The sequence below is a fragment of the Pholcus phalangioides genome, unplaced genomic scaffold, assembly GCF_987345545.1.
Source record: "Pholcus phalangioides strain wild (caught in Gottingen) unplaced genomic scaffold, Ppha-v1.0 ptg000003l_1, whole genome shotgun sequence".
NCBI classification, from domain to species: Eukaryota; Metazoa; Arthropoda; class Arachnida; order Araneae; family Pholcidae; genus Pholcus; species Pholcus phalangioides.
The window spans coordinates 4,632,069-4,649,057 of record NW_028301596.1 but is presented as its reverse complement, the minus strand read 5'-3'; positions in this window follow the sequence as shown (position 1 = coordinate 4,649,057).

Genomic DNA, 16,989 nt, shown 5'->3' with positions numbered 1-16,989 from the left:
TTTATTAAGTGACCCGCGACACGTTTTCAAATCAATCAATGAAGTATCCCTCAATCTCCTGAAGGCACGCCAACGTCTTATTCCAGAGCTTCTAATTTCATTTTGGTGAATAATGTGCATTATCCGCACACACACAAAAAAAGGTTTTGTCAAAACTTTTACTTCTCGCTAACAAATTTTTAAAGCCAGCTAAAAGCAATAAAAATAACCGAAGTGGACGAAAGCAGTGGTCGCAGGTGCAACTAAATGGCCGTTGAGAATCTTCCAGCGGTTCGTCCAAGAAATTCGGCTAATATTTGCAATTATTTCTTCTCATTTCGATTTGCCTTCGTGTTACCAACGCAGTATACGAAAATAATTTTAAAAACATGCATTTTATAATTAAAAGGGACCGATAATGGTCATTACAGGGGCTTGGATTTCGATGACATTGCATAAATTTTTATAATTTTGCATATTCCGCCATAGAGCACATTTTTTCATGATTTTCGGTAATTTTAAGGCATTTTTCATGATTTTTAACAATTTTAAGGTACTTTTTATATGATTTTTAACAATTTTAAAGTACTTTTTATATGATTTTTAACAATTTAAAGACACTTTTTATATGATTTTTAACAATTTTAAGGTACTTTTTTATGATTTTCAGAATATGAGATATATTTTAGAGCATTAATTTGTATTTTTCAAAAATCTTTAAAGAAAAATTCACGCGGAAAAACGTAATCTATTGTCCAAATGCGGCGGATAAAAGAATGATGAAAAAGCGTGTGAATCTCCATCAATTTTGATTAAAATAAGACAAAAAAAAAAAACAGGAATTATTCACCAGACTTTTGAAGAATAGAAGAAATCTTCCAATATCACTCCTTTCTAAAAAAAATTAATACTACTGAAAATACATGACAAAACGATGAAAACAATACGAAAATGTTGGCGTTATATGTATATATATTTCAAAAGAAATTCATATTAATGAGTGTCTGAGACAATGTCATCGAGAGGATTTCAATTATTAAAAAAGCATCGGCTATGTTATAATGAACGTATACTTAGCATTTTTGTTTGAGAGAAAACTATCCAAATTTCTTATAGATTTTCTTTTCGAACATTCGGACGAAACCCAGTTATTTTAGATTTATATTCTAAATTATTTTCCGCCGTTCTTCTTTAGTTTGAGAGTAAGTATCCAGTGACAAGCTCCTTTCCGAACTTTTCTACTCTTTATGTTTCAGTATTTTCTTGAATTTCCTCACTCCGATGAAAAAAAAGAAAAGAACTTCGAATTTCGAAATAAAATACACGCTGTTGTCCAATGAAGAGAATACTATTTCATTTGAACTTTCCCTGTGAAAGCGTTTCCACAAACAAAAACAATATATTTTATTTATAAAGATGTTTCCGGGAAAATCTTAATTTGATCGTATGTATGAGATGTGAATTATATATACTGCATTGTCTGCATTAATGATGTCTAACTTTTGGTGTTTTTCTAGAGTGCGTTTGAAGTATAGACTAGTCCTGGGAGAAGGAAACTATTTTTGTCTACGCTTCGAAATTCATTGATGAGAGCACTATGAAGTGAAATTTATCATTTTAGCACGAAAGAAATGGTGGCAACTTGAAATCAGCCCGAAGTAAAATTAAAATACTATAACAAATACATCGTGATTGTAATGAAGATCGCGTATTGTGAGCACTTTTCTCAAAAACTGCTTATCCGAATACAGCCGAATTTTTAGGACATTTCAATTGAACCATGAGATAGAGATTTATAAAATAAAAAATAGTTCAATTTTCGACCACTGGGTGAAAAAGTAACGCGTTTTATTGCATTTTACATTTACCCATGGTCCATAGAGCGTGTATACTAAGCTTCAATGGAATATGTCCTCCAAAACGTGCGCTGCATTGGTCTGAGCAGTGTCAATATACTGAAACAATTCAGATCTATGTAGCGCACGTTCCAGAGGAGGTATTCCATTGCTACTTGGTATATACGCTATATGGACCGTAGGAAAATGCAAAATGCAATAAAAAGCGTCACTTTTTTACCTGGTGGTCGAAAATTGAACTGTTTTCATAAATTTCTCTCCCATGGTCTCATTAAAATATCCTAAAAATTTGGCCGTATTCGGATGAGCAGTTTTTCAGAAAAACTACTCAGAGTGAAAAGAAGCTTTAATTATAATCACCCGGTGTATTGCAATGCATAATTTTAAAATATTTGACTTTCCTCTAAATATATTCAATCCCAAGTACGGGAACTTTAATCAACCTGCATTTACTACATAGAAAATAATAGTTTGAAATTGCTTGTTAGGTAGGCCTCATAAATAGTACCTGTTCTAGAACGTGGTTTAAAATATTGTGAGCAGCAGTCCATCCATTCGGAGTTGGGTTGAAAATATTCAACCTTATGAGACTGACAAAAGACCTTTCGTCAGTGCCATATTATAATGCTGTAGTATATTGCGCTATGTAACATGATTTTGTTCCTATGTACCCAGCCTCATTTCCCAATGTCTTATGACTAAAAATTGTAGAAAATAGCGATTTCATGTCTCAAACTTTGAATTCGGGAGTGTGAATTTTTGTTATTTTGGAGGTCAAAAATACAAAGCAGGATCATGTTATATGTAGGGAAGTGTCACGAAAATATTGTATAAATGACAGCTTCTTTCTATGGTTGCTCCATAGATAACCAGTGTGTTCATATTTTATTCAAACTTTATTTGTATTTATTTGTAAAAATCAATCATCACAAAACGTAACATTTACTCTCATTACCAAAACCGAAGTTACGATAAACAAAAGTTAGCTGTATTGAAACCAAAAACTACAGATGGTATAATCACAGTTACGGCCTATCCTTATTTGGAATTGTATCACGCGATGCTAATGTTTGAAATTTATTTTATGACCACACTTTATGTGCAATTACAAATAATAAAGAGAAATCACATGAGAAAAGAAATACACATATATCATTGAAAAGTATGTGTGGAAACGGGAACGCAATTACTACACATAAAAAAATTATTTAGCAACATATGCATGAAACATATTGCAATTACATTAAATGAATGATAAAAAAACAGCATCACAAACAAATAATTGCATTTTTTTTCTTCATGTTAACAACCATGATTTTAGATTTACGAAAAAAAAAGAAAAAAAAACATGTTACATGACGATTGTTTGATTATAATTTGTAGAAATGAAACTGAAATTACCATGCAATTCGAGATATTTTATATTACATCTACACTAAGATGGAAATTAAAACCAACAGAGATCCTTGTGGGACACCATTCTTCATGGAATCAATTTTCTCGATCTGCATCCGATTCGAAAAATGTATTTTAAACCGATTATTAAAAAAATGGTCTAATTCCTGCGCAAAACATTTTTCAAAGGAAAATTTCATGTGGTCAACTATATCAAATGCTCACCTATGGTCTAATCTCTAATAAGACAGCTTAGGGTGTTTGTGTTCTCTCCAAGAATATTTTTCAATAAACTTTCCCTCGAAAACTGAAGTACTTTATTTATCAGATACAAGAAAACGGACATGATATTTCCAAGCAGTTTTCGACACTTTACGGGAAATAACATGTAAGTGTATTAAATTTGTAGATAAATACATTAAAAAATAATAAGGAGTGTTATTTGGTTTTTGGTATAGTATTTCTTTTAAGGTGACTGCTTGCGATCGGGGTATTTTTATAAGAACGTTATTTTGAATAAAACGAATATGGTTTTGGTTTGAATATGGTGTAAAATTTGAAAAAAAAAAAAAAGTTATTTCACGAACGTTTTCAGAAAAACATTTTATTCTCAATTTTACGTGTAATATTAGTATAATTTTTGTCCTTCTGCTAGACATAGTAAAAACTACTGCTTCTATCAACATGATCTTCACTGCGGTTATTGCTATGACATTGTTCTGTGCATTGAACTAAAAGTTTTAGAATACCATGAAAACTTTTCGAGTTATGAGTGTTTTCGCGTGTGAAAAGATACACATTTTTCCTTAAAGTACTTGATTTTCTACATTCAGAATCATGTAAATCTACAAGTATCAAACCCATAGCTTAGTTTTTAATTCAATGCACAGCCAGACTTTTAAAATACAGTGAGAAAGTTTCATAGAAATATTTTGGAAATTGCTTGAAAAATTAAGTTTTTCGTGAAGTGAAAAAGCAAAAACAATCTTAAGAAAACGTATCAAAAGATTACATTTTCAAACCAGGAGCATTTAATTCATTTTACTTAATTTGCAATATCTTTGCTTTCATTAATTGTAGAGATGAAAATGACACAAATTCTCTACAACTCTAGAATAATTGCATTTTGAAATAAGTACAATACTTTTTATTATGAACGGTACATTCAATGCATTCCCTTGTGAAAGTCTTCTGGTCGATTAACTGTGAATGTGATCAGTTGAGAGAAATTGACCATGAACAGAAGAAAGGGACTTTTTTTACATTTCACATTCCTTCAGTATAAGGTATGTGCCATTGCAAAACGAGCGCTACACGTACACAGAATCGTAGCGGCTATTACGGCACGAGAGGGCATTGTGAACCTGAAGAGACAGAAATTTTTGTCCATTAGGGAACCTTTCTGACCTCTTATAGATTGATAATATTCATAACTCTTATGACTGACCTTGTAGATTGATAACATTAACTTATAAGACAAAAATAAGTCCGGTTCATTCTCTTAGCTTTATAATATGCATAAGAAAATCCTCGACATAAAACTTCATAACATAAACCAACGTCCCGATAACAAAAAAACGAATTTTTTCCCATGTTACGATATTGGTTCGTTCCAGACTTAGCAGAAGTGATAGCAATACCGACTCATTACATTATCCCTGATTATAATGAGCGGCGTCATCTATATTATTTATAGTAATTAGTTATAAATAATCGCAATAGCCGATGAATCAGATAGCGAAAAGGTTTCAAAACGAAAAAATCACGTTGGAAAACATGAGAAATATTCCAAATATGACTGATAAAAAGAATGATCGAAGAGTGTGAATCTCCATCAGATTTCATTGAAATAAGACAAAAATAAATAAATATAATAAATAAACAAGGATAGGATTCACGAGACTTTTGAAAAATTGGAGATGTCTTTCAATTTCTCGCCATTAAATATAAATATCATTGAAAATTCATGAAATGCAGACAATAGTTGAAAGTTGGCGTTGTGTACACATATTCAAAAGAAATTGATATTAATGAGCATCTGTGACAATGCCATCGAAACAAGTCCCGACATCGGCTACATTCCGATAAACGTATACTTTGTATTTTTGTTTGAGAGGAAACTTTCTCAATTTCTTACAGATTTTCTTTTAGAAATTCGAACTTTCATGTGAAATCCAGATATTTTAGATTTGTCTCCTAAATTATTTTCCTCCTTTATATATTCTTTAGTTTGAGAGTATCCAGTAACAAGCAACTTTTACGAACTTTTCTACTCTTCATGTTCAAGTATTTTCTTGAATTTCCTCATTCTGGTAAAAGAAAAAAAGTTGAAATTTCGAAATAAAATACGCGCTTTAGATAAATTATGGGGGATATTGTTTCATTTTGAACTTTTCTAGTGAAGAGTTTCCACACACAAAAACATCTTTATTATAAGAATAGAATTTCCAAGGAAAGTCTTCACTTGATCGTATTTATTTGATGCATGTCATCTTTGTATCAATGGCGTCTAATCTTTTGTGTTTTCTGGGCCGCGTTTCATAAATAAGTGTTAGGAGAATAAAACTATTTTGGATCACGCTCGAAATGTATTGATGAGAGGACTAAAGAGTGAAATTTATGAACTTTAGGTGAAAAACAAGCGGACATACAGCTTTCTTATTTGTCATGAAATCGACTCACAATAGAACTGAAATACTGAGAAAATATTTATGTGCGTTAGAAACTGCTTGTTAGGCCTTGTGAAGTAAATATTTTTATTATATACTGTACACGCCGCTTAACCCTTTCCGACTCTGGTGCCACAAATGTGCGGGTTACTTATTCACGCTATTTACTTCGGCTTTAGGACCAGACCAGACCAGAATTCAATTTTGACTGATTCCCTACCTTATGGGTCGATTGTCAGTCTAGAAACTGGCCATGGAGGCCTATGAAGAATAGTAAATTGTGTTAGTTTCGAGTGATATGTTGTGCATGTTTGTGTTTGTTCGTGTAAAAGGAAAGATGTCGAAATCGGTCGACTTTAAGGAGTTGTGCCCCGACTTCAAGAATTGGGTAAGTTTTGAGTTGGAATGTGGTGAAAATGAACTTTCGGGGCTTTCATCAGAGGGCAGCACTTAAAGTTAAACTTTCAGGTTTTTTTTAAGATTCATTCCAGGAGAAAGTGCCACCGCGAAAAGTGTTATATATTACATAAAATTTAGCAATAAAATTCTGGGAAAAATTGTATGAGAAGATACCTATATACCCTGCGGCATCGTGGCAGAAACAATCTGAACGAAGTGAATTATTTCTTCACAAAAAAATAAGACAGAACGAATGTCCAATATTGCGTGTCCTAAATGTCATATTTTTTCCCCTTTATAAACTAAAATTCTTTTTCTATCCAAAAGTTGTGAGGAGATAAAACAGAGCTATTTAATTGTGTATCACTCACATGACAGTACTTTTATTATGTACAGTACGTTACATAGATCCATCCCTTGTAATTGTCTTCAGGCCGAGGATCTGTGGATGTGATCAGTTGATAGAAATTGTCCCCGACTTTGTTTCAGGAAATAAACTGCAAAAAAATCGTTAACTGTATATGGATCATAGTAGCTATTACGGCCTGATTAGGACATTGGGAGTCAACCAAAAGTTATAAAACATTTGTATGGGTAGGGGAGAGTGAGTGGAGGCATTCTGTTCGTTATTTGTGTATCTTTTCTTTGACTTGTGTACGTCAGCGCTACCTATCGGCTATTTTTCGAGTTATTGTTTTTCCTGTCAAAAACAGTCCCGTGACCTAGAGATGCGAACCCTGCGAACCGTTTTTTACTTCGGTTATTTTTCGAAATGTTCGAAAGCGACAATAAATGCGTTATATGCCGAAACGGAACAGTGACACCGACAAAAACAGTGACACCGACGAAATCAATTTTCCGACAAAATAGACAGGAATTCTTGAAGCTCTAGGGACTATACGAAGTCTACCTAATTCTTCCATGGGGGCCCCCATTCATTTGGCTCCAAAAATTTAAGCAAAATATCTTTGCTAATAAACCAGACATTTCCCCCCTAGTTGAGAATCCTCTCTAATGTCTGTTTAGCCCTGCTAAGGAACCCCCTCAAGTAAGAATTTGGCCCTGCGCTCGAGATTAATTTATATTCGTGCCAAATATTCAAATTCAATCACTAAAAATTCGAATCATTGAAAATTAAATTTGTCATGTACATATAAATGCATTGCGCATTAAATTGTGTGGTAGAGAAATGCCAACTATTCTAGCATTTGCTCTGATTAATACAGTAAGTTGAATGTTAAACGCTTAAAAATTTCAAAAATTCGTTTTTCCCTCTTTTATTATCCATAAATTTTATTAATATTATAGTTTTTATTCATATTTTGATAAATGGTGCATTATTTTAAATTTATAACAATATTTGAGATTTATAAACATTGAAACTGATGGCACTTCGTTTAAGTCATCGCTTTGCTTAAGCTGCCATAATTTTTTTATAACATGAGTGACAACTTATGAGATTTTACTGTATTTAGTAAATTTGCTAATGATTTTCATGTGTTGAAACTTAAGACTGAAATTCTTAGAATTATGTTAGATTATGCTGGCATTAATTAGTGTGTGTGTGTGTACAAACAAGTAATTTACTGAATTTTAATTATCATTATTTTTCTTTGAAACAGTTGAATATCAATCATCGATATCTCTTTTTTTTTGTCCAAGTACAAATGCAACTATTTTCCTGTTAAAATTGTGAACGACTAACTTCCATAAATTTTAAATTAGGAGGTAGATAGATAGAAGCGCTCACAACTCCGGACTGATGCAAAGCAACTTACTTCCGTTACCTCAAAAGAGGCAGGGTTGTGTCGGAAAAATTAGCTCCCTTGCCCCGTGCTCGCAAGTATCAAATCACTCGCGTCGTTCTCCCTATGTAGACAGCTATCAAGTCGATGTAACACACAAGCCATTTGGCTAAAGCTTAACCCAATGACCAGGGAGAAATACTGCACGTGTGCCCAGTAGCACATAAGGGCTGGAGACCGCAGCTTGGGATTTCAAAAGAACTGAGGAGACGACTTGTGTGGCAAATAAGAAGATGAAGTTGGCATGTTGAGGTGGAAGAATTTAGTATTTAGATCAAGAGTTCAAAACCTTCGACTCCGCAGAGCAAATGCGGTTCGGTAAAGGGTTCCGTCCCGCCCCTCGAAAGTTGCTCTGGCAGAAATGTATCAGCACACACAACACCAAAAATACCTTGGCTGATCATAGCTTTAAAATAAAAATACGGGATATCACCAAAAAACAAAAGAAGTTTATCAAAGGCCAGTAAAGTTGCCAGTTACAGCCAAAAAAGTTGAAATTTAAAGCTGAAAAATTATCAAAAGCATGTTTAGTTGCCAATTACAGCCAAAAAAAATATCGAAGACAAAATAAAGCTGCTAATAACAGCTAGAAAAGTTTTCAAAGGCAAGTAAAGTTGCCAACGTTCGCTAAAACTATTAAAAATCACTGAAAATGATTGGGACTGCAAGTTGTTGGCATAAGGGAAAAGCCGACCGAAAATAGTGAGAAAAGTAAATATTATGGAAACAAAATACCTTTTATGTAAGTATTTTAACCAATTTATGTTAATTTAAATGCTTTTGAAAGGTGGCGGCTTATACCACATTTCTCGAGAAGAAAACTTCTGTACCGCCTTCAAAGATCGACCCTACATATGTTGGACAAACATTTGTGATGAATATATTTATATCGCAATAATTAATTATGATAATCATAATTATCACAATATAATTTATGAGTCAAGAAAATAATTTTAGTTCTTGATTTCACCAATTTCAATATAACACGCAAGTCTTTTTCAACAAGACTTGTTAAAAATTTAAGAAAAAACGGGACATTTTCTACAAAAAAAAGTTGTTAGGGCCAAAAATTATCCCGTAAAATACGGGTCATATGGTCACTATATACAAGTTTCTGGCCAGCGGACCGAAAAGTTTGCTCACCCTCAGATCTAGATGAATATTTGTAATATGGTTTTCTCACGGACAAACATTTTAAGCAGGACCGCTTTGGAAAAGAATTTAAAAGTTAAATTTTCAATTTTTTTTCAAAAATTGAATTTTCTCACGTAAAAATATCGTAAGATGAATATTTTTACCTCAGTGATAACAGTTTTTCTGTTGCGGGTTGGTTTTCTATGACCAGTGGTTGAGGGAAAAAAGGCTTCGGTCAAGTAAACACCAAACTGGAGTATATCTATTACGGTAAATGTGACAGATCGGTTATTACGCATACTTACCAATCGTCTTGTTAAATTTCATAGATTTATCATTTTTACAGGCGAATATGCATAATACACAATCGACGTTGATAAATTTGATATATATCGAAAACGTTATCACTTTTACTGGTGATTATGCATAATAACCAAATTTTGGTCACAAAAATTTGATAAATATGGGGAAATTTATCGTCTTTACCAGTGATTGTGCATAATACTTCACTGTAGTTGGCGAATTTGATAAATATGAAAAAAAAAATAAAAAATCCAAATGAGTATATTATGTGTAATATAGTCGGAACCCGGTATAATGATAACAAATTTTACGATTGTACCGCCATATAATAATACAATTTACGTATGAATTACCACTGTAGGGTATCTCATATAGTACCATTTAACATATCTACTAACGACGCGACTCTCTTGGGTAATATACATAGTCACTGCTAAAAAAAAAGTTATATTATATTTATTTTAATACTTATTCAATTCACCAACGACGCTTGGACACTATGCATAATCACCACTGAAAGTGATTAATTAACGGAAATTTACCAAAATGCGCGGTAAATTATGCATAATAATCGGTTATTATGTGTAATAACCGGATTTTTCACATTTACCGCGTGACATACCTATCATTTTTAGTTCGAGTTCCGCACGGATTGAAAGGTGTCAGACTGAAAATGACATGCTAAGACGGATAAAGTAATCGATATGGGGACAATGTGTTCATTTACGCTCTATTCGGTCCTTTGTCTTTATTGAATGATTGTGGATAAACTTTCGTGTGATTAAGGTGTTGATCGAAGGCGTTTGTGAAAAGAGTTAATACCCCCATCAGAAAAGGATGCAGAAAAATATCAAGATTCCATTACCTGAATTAAATCTAACTATAGAATATAAATATTTTATTACATAGAGAAGGAATGACTGTTTTTCAATAAATGCTACCCAAAAAAAGGGGACGTCAGGTGATTATTTCTGGCTGTTGGCTACATTCTTTTCGATGAGAAAATCACGAGTTGTCAAAATGTGAATGGCCGTCCTTTATCCAAAGTACGATTACAAAGCATTCTTTTAATTGGTGGTTAGGGATAGCCCTTGAATGGAGTTTTCCGAATGGATTTAAACTCCAGTAAACGAGTGAAATCGAATCAGCCGGAGGAAAGAAAGATCGTTAAAACCATGAAACTTCATGTGATGTGCAGCTGTGGTGATCAAGTGGTCGTAGTGACGGGCTCTCACCTGGATTCGAACCCCACCGTCGTTACAGTGGTGGTCGGCTGAAGTTGGTTTTCCGTGGTTCCTAATTTCGGACGCGAATGCGATCCGATCTCCCCGTTAAAAAGTCCCGCCTCAGAGAGCAACGAGCCTAAAAACGGTACAAATATTCAATCATTACCCTTCGAACTTCACTTCTGAAGTATAGATGACGGCAAAGACAAGTCATACACAACACTAGATATGATATAGACTGTTGGGTACACATACTGCCGGCACAACTCACTCGGTAATAAATTGCCCATGGTGATTGGCCGGAGTCGTGATCGGTTTGGAAGAAAGAAAGTCTCGCATATGAGCAGCGCGTAATGTCACGAGCACGTTCAAGAACTATAAAAATTATGAGAAATTTAGAAAAATAAATTGCGTTTATTTATAAATACAGGATGCATAGCTAACAGATCGTATGACATTTCACCAGTGAATCGATGATCCTAGGGGCATACTTCCAATTAAAAAAAGTATCCAAATAACATGTTGAACTCAGATATGTCATTCATGTTGCACCCTCTGCTCAAGAACCCAATGGGAAATTTGTTGTCCTGTCTCTGGTAGCTGTGATAGGATAGTTCTGAAGAAACAGTGTTGAATATGGGTAAACCGTTTTATCCGTATATTTAATCGTTGTTTTATTTTTCCAAACTTTCCTCCGTTTTTCCAATTCAAATGTCTCGGCTAATATTGCAATTAGCAACGTGGATTTTTTTTGTTGTTGTTGTTGGTTGCCCTCAGAAGAGACAGGACAACATCTTCCTAATTTGGTTCTTGAGCACAGGGTGTCCGTATAAAAGTTAACATTTTTTTGTAATAATTAATACAACCCTTTGCAACATGAATGCCATATCTGAGTTCAACACGTTGTTTGGATACCTTTTCCAACTAGAAGTATGCCTCTAGGATCAATGGTTCGGCAGTAAAAAAATCCATACGCCCTGATAGCTATGCACCCTGTATATACCTTGCATTGTCTTTTCTTTGCGTATTTAAAATTGTTTTCTTTGACAATTTTATAATTTGTTTTTTTTTTTTCATTTCAGAATTGTTTTGGGAAATTTTATAACATTTTTCACTTGAAAACTTAAGTTTCTTTTCCTTGCGAATTTTATTTTAGTTTTCTTCATAATTTTATATACATATTTTTCCTTTAGAATTTCATAATTCTTATTTCTTTCTTTTACAATTTTATTATTCCTTTTTTTTATGAGTTAGATATATTTTTTCCCCTCTTCAGAATTTAATCACCTTTTTTCTTTGACAATTTATGATTATTTTTTGTGAAAATTTTATAATTCTTTTTTTCTCTAACAATTTATAGTCCTTTTTCTTGAGACAATTTATAATTTTTTTTTCACTTCAAAATTCTTTTAAAAATGTTCAGATTTCTTTTCCTTGAGAAATATCTTTTTGTGATTTTTTCCCCTTTATAATTTCAACATTCTTTTTCATTATGATGTTATATATTTTATTCCCTTCCGAGTGTTTTATTATTCATTTTTTGTTTAGGAATTTTATAATATTTTATTCTCTGCGAATTTCATAATTCTTGTTTTTCTCTGAGGGGAATTTCATAATTCTTTACCTTTGAGAGTTTTGTGCTGTTTGATTTTTTTTCTTTTTGAGAATTTCTTTTTTTTCATTGAGAATTATCAAATTAAATTCCTGTTATAAAAACGTCCATGAAAATTCAATAGAATTTCCTCAAAATTAAAATGACATTTAAAAAAAGAGTTATCGGATGTATTTGAGTAGCAGCTTCGAATTAGCCGAAAGAACTAAAAAAATAATCTTTAAAGTTATGCAACCCTCGAGTTCATTACACTAAAAAACGGTATATAAGTCGTATATGTATATTATAATTTTATTTTTTAGACACTCTCTTACACAATTCTAATCCTGGCTGATCAAAAAGCATTCAACGATGATTGAAAAACAAGACGTATACCGTACTATAGTATTATAATAGCAAACATGCTTCACTCGTGTTCATCTAATTTCACAGATGCTTTCTTTTATCTCATTAATATAGTAGCTCCTAACCACCTTAAGATTTTGGATGTTTCATGAACTCAGTTGGAAAGACAATTAACTAATTTATTTTACGTAATGTGCTGTATAACTATACGAAAAGGGGCTCCATGGTCTGAATTTTGATATCACAGAATAGGAATACAAAAGGTGAAGAACCCCTTGAATTAGAGTGAGGTTTCATGGTGCCGGCTGATACATTTGGATGATCACCACGACGTAACTGAGTGTGACACCAACTGCTGCTGGAACAAGGTCCCGTGAGAATGAGAACAGCTTCCAAGCCGTCATTTCGACGTTCGCATTCGTGACGAAAGCTGCATAGCTGATGCACTGAACGTGGAATTTGACGTCCGTGGTCGGGATTCTGTGGGTCAGTTTAAGAATCATCGGACGCAGTTTCTTAGCCTCTTCTGATACGGAAGCCGCGAATAAGGTCAACCCGGCGAACGTTGAGAAATCGAATATGACTTGCACTGCCACAAAAATCGAAGCAGTAGGATCGAATTCCAACCAACGCGTATTCAAGTAGTAATAGATACAGGTGATGACCCTCACGATGCAGCCAACGGTACCCACAAAAGCCGGGAACGACAGCAAGTCGTCGGTCTCGCCGACAATATCGGCCACTTCGGCGAATCTCTTGCTGGTTACCTGTACGTCCTCCGCAGTCAAGTAAGCCTTCGAATTAAGTCCTTTCACATCTTCTCGTATCCCAGCAATCATACATTGGAGTAAAACGGAAGTATGGGAATGTAGCAATACGCCGAACATCATATTACCGTACAAGAAAACCATTATAATACCATTGGTGTAAGAAACAATCTTGTTGTAGTGAATCTCGTCGATTCGAGTAGCGTTCACGTAGGCTACAGCTAACCAATAATTACTGCTTACGGGAAATATAACGACACAGGATACTATGTACAAAAACATGCAGAAAACCAAACAGTATAACTTGCAGAGTTTCCCGACGGACAGTTGAATGTTCCACATATTTCTATACTTGTACAACATCTCGACGAGACATTTTATCGACGCTCTACGCACCGCGATGTAGTCCGTGGTGAACGCGCAGACAGCGATATTTATTAAGAAGAACGCGTCTTGTTTCGATTGCAGGAGCCTGTAGATTTTGTAGCAGAGGAAAGAATTGATCATCACCAACAGGATAATTCTCCAGACCTCGCAGAATACTTTGATGGCACACGACTTTATTGGTGGATAAGAACTGATTCCGTGCATGTACTGCACAATCCGCAACCACTTGAATTCTAACACGTTCAGTTGACTGTCGACGTATCCAGGCGTCTTTGTAGATCCGATTGTCCAAGCGTCAATCACCACCGAATGTTTGCTAGACTTCTTACAAGACATTAACTACCGCAGGAGAAAAAATAATCAGTACTGTTGTAATTAATTGACTGTAATATTCAGTACTAATCGCATTTAAAAACTCGAATTAAATATTGTAAGTATAATATCCTTATTTTCACGGGGACACAGTCCTGTTTTCGAAGGTGATTTCTCAATTAAAATGACGCGTTCAGTAGTAAAAGGCTTACGACTCCAGCTCCATATAGAAAGAAGCATAGGTTTCTTTGGAAAATTTTCAATGAGCTGTCAAAAGGAGCGTGAAAGCGAAATATGGCGCCCCCTTTCTATCCGACACCCGAATCAGTGTCTTCCAATCACGTTGGAGAGATTCAGAAATTAAAGAGATAAAGAAACATTTATATATAGGTTTACTGTTACTGTCCATATCGAACTATTTTCGCTCATGTTAATTCAATAACGTGCATTCAATGTCACACACGTGTCTCATGTAAGATAGAAAAATGAAGTCAACCCATCAAAGACATATTTGTCTTCCATACACAAGATACTTTATTCATCTAAAACATTGAGTAATTAAGCAAATTCAAGATATATAAGAGGGCATTGCCTCCTTTTATCCAAGTAATTATGAAGTGTTTTAAGGATATTGAATTAACAGCTTGAGATGCGACGAAGATGATTGATTGGATTTTTTTTTTTCCTTTAATATCTTAAAAATCAAAAGGAGAAAACGATGAAGCTCCATCTTTCGATAACATCAATCATTCTTCTCGCCTTTTATAAGAGACATCGGTTAATTTAAAATATCCATCTTGGAAGTTATTTTTGCAAAGAAGCGCACGTGTGTAAATACATGGTCATAAAATTATTTCTACCGACATACGAGCCCCTAGCGGCCGTAAGATTCAGAGAATGCGAATGAAATCCGAGATTTAAGGGTATGCGCTCGGGAATGAGAAGAGGAACAAAAACCTAGCTATCGCGGTTATAAAATTTCGTGAACCTTCATACGACAATAGTCATTATTATGCATTGCAAAGTGATCAACGCAGTGAAAAACCATGAATGGCGTTGGAACGGTACGTGTAGTGTGATAAACACTAGCGCTAGACCAGAGGTTCACCTACGGTTGGCGACGAAAACTTGGGGCGAAAGGGCTTCGAGATGGGTCATGTAAACCCACTCGCTGAGCAACTAAACCATTCATGCACCTCGTTCATATTCCTCTGTGGAACTTCTAACGAACTGGTACGTGTTGGAATGTGAATGTACGTGTCGTGAACCTACGTACGTGTGTGAAGTTTGTTGCTGTGGAATGCTTGTTATGTGAAGAGCTGCCATCTTTCATCAATTTTTCTAACTATGAGTGAGGTCTAATGAATGAATAATTATACCGTTGTAGGCCTGTTGCTCTCTCTGGCGAGACTAGTATTCTTGAGCTATAGGGCACGACCTACACTTGATTCGTAGGAACATCCGAGATGGGTTATATAAACCAACGGAAAAAAAACCCAACAACAGTCCCATAGGTCGCGAACTGATTTTGTTGTTTATTTTGGGTTAAGAAAAGTTAAGAACCCCTGTTCTAGATGCAGGCATAAAACATGTATAAACAAGAATTTGATCATTTTTGTCGCACCACGGTCATTTTCTGCACACGAGGGCTAATTAGACCGGGGCCTACAATTTATTGCCGATTCTGAACGGCAGGCTTGTTTTTTTTATACTCATCGAGAGGTTGGTGCGCTAACCCCTCGATGGGGGACTCCCTGCGGTAGCAATTTTTGCTGCGGTCAAGTAGCCGTTTTTTTTTTGTTGTACTCTGTGTCAGGAAAGTTTTCTGACAAGGACGAACTGGGTATCAAACTCGCGACACCTCTAAACATCCTTTGGTACTTCAGGCGAGCATCTTATCGACCGGGCTACCGCGCCCTATAAACAAGAAACAACCAATGAAGATCACATTACTGCTGCCGCAGGAAGTCCCTCCCCTCTCTACCGAGGGGATTAGCTAGCCCCCTCCTAGAGATAGAAGGCCTACGCAGTCTGCTTGTGATGTCAGTAAGTAGTCCATTTTCCCTCAGAATATTCAAAGAAAAAAATTCCCTGCTCGTGCCAGAATCATTATTGTGAGAAAAATAAATTATCGGGCTCAGAATTGCGATTTCTATGCCCCACATCCGATCACTATGCGGTATTTGTGAGCCAATGAGGTAGATTCTACGCTGAAATAAGAAGGAACGGAACAGGGTGCTGTGTTTCAAAATGTGGCAAACTTGCTAGATAGTCTGAATGACGCTTATGGCAAACAGTGCAGAGGCCTATGTATATCTCGTAAATCTCTAGGCGGTGCTGGATTAGCACACCAACCTCTTGATGACTTCTTCTTTCTTCGTGTGAGATCTGCGATGGCGTTTATGTTGCTACAGGTACCGTTCCAACGCCATTCATGGTTTTTCACTGCGCTGATTCATAGGGGCTATCACTAAATTTTAGTATTCTTCTTCCATTGCGCCGATCATTTAGCAATGCGTGAAAGTTGTCATTTGAAGTTTTTACGCATACATCAAAACACATATACGAGTCGAGTATATAGATTTTCATTTGCATTCGTTTAATTTTGCGGCCGCTAGGGGCTCACATATCGGCAAGGATATTTCATCACCATGCATATTACACATGGAATGAAGGACCTGAAAAAATTCTCTCTCTCTCTCTATCTATCTTTCATAAACAGTACAGAGTGGTCGTAAAATTATTTCTCCGATGTACAATCTTCTAACGATTTCATAAATCTAATCGATGCGGATTAGAT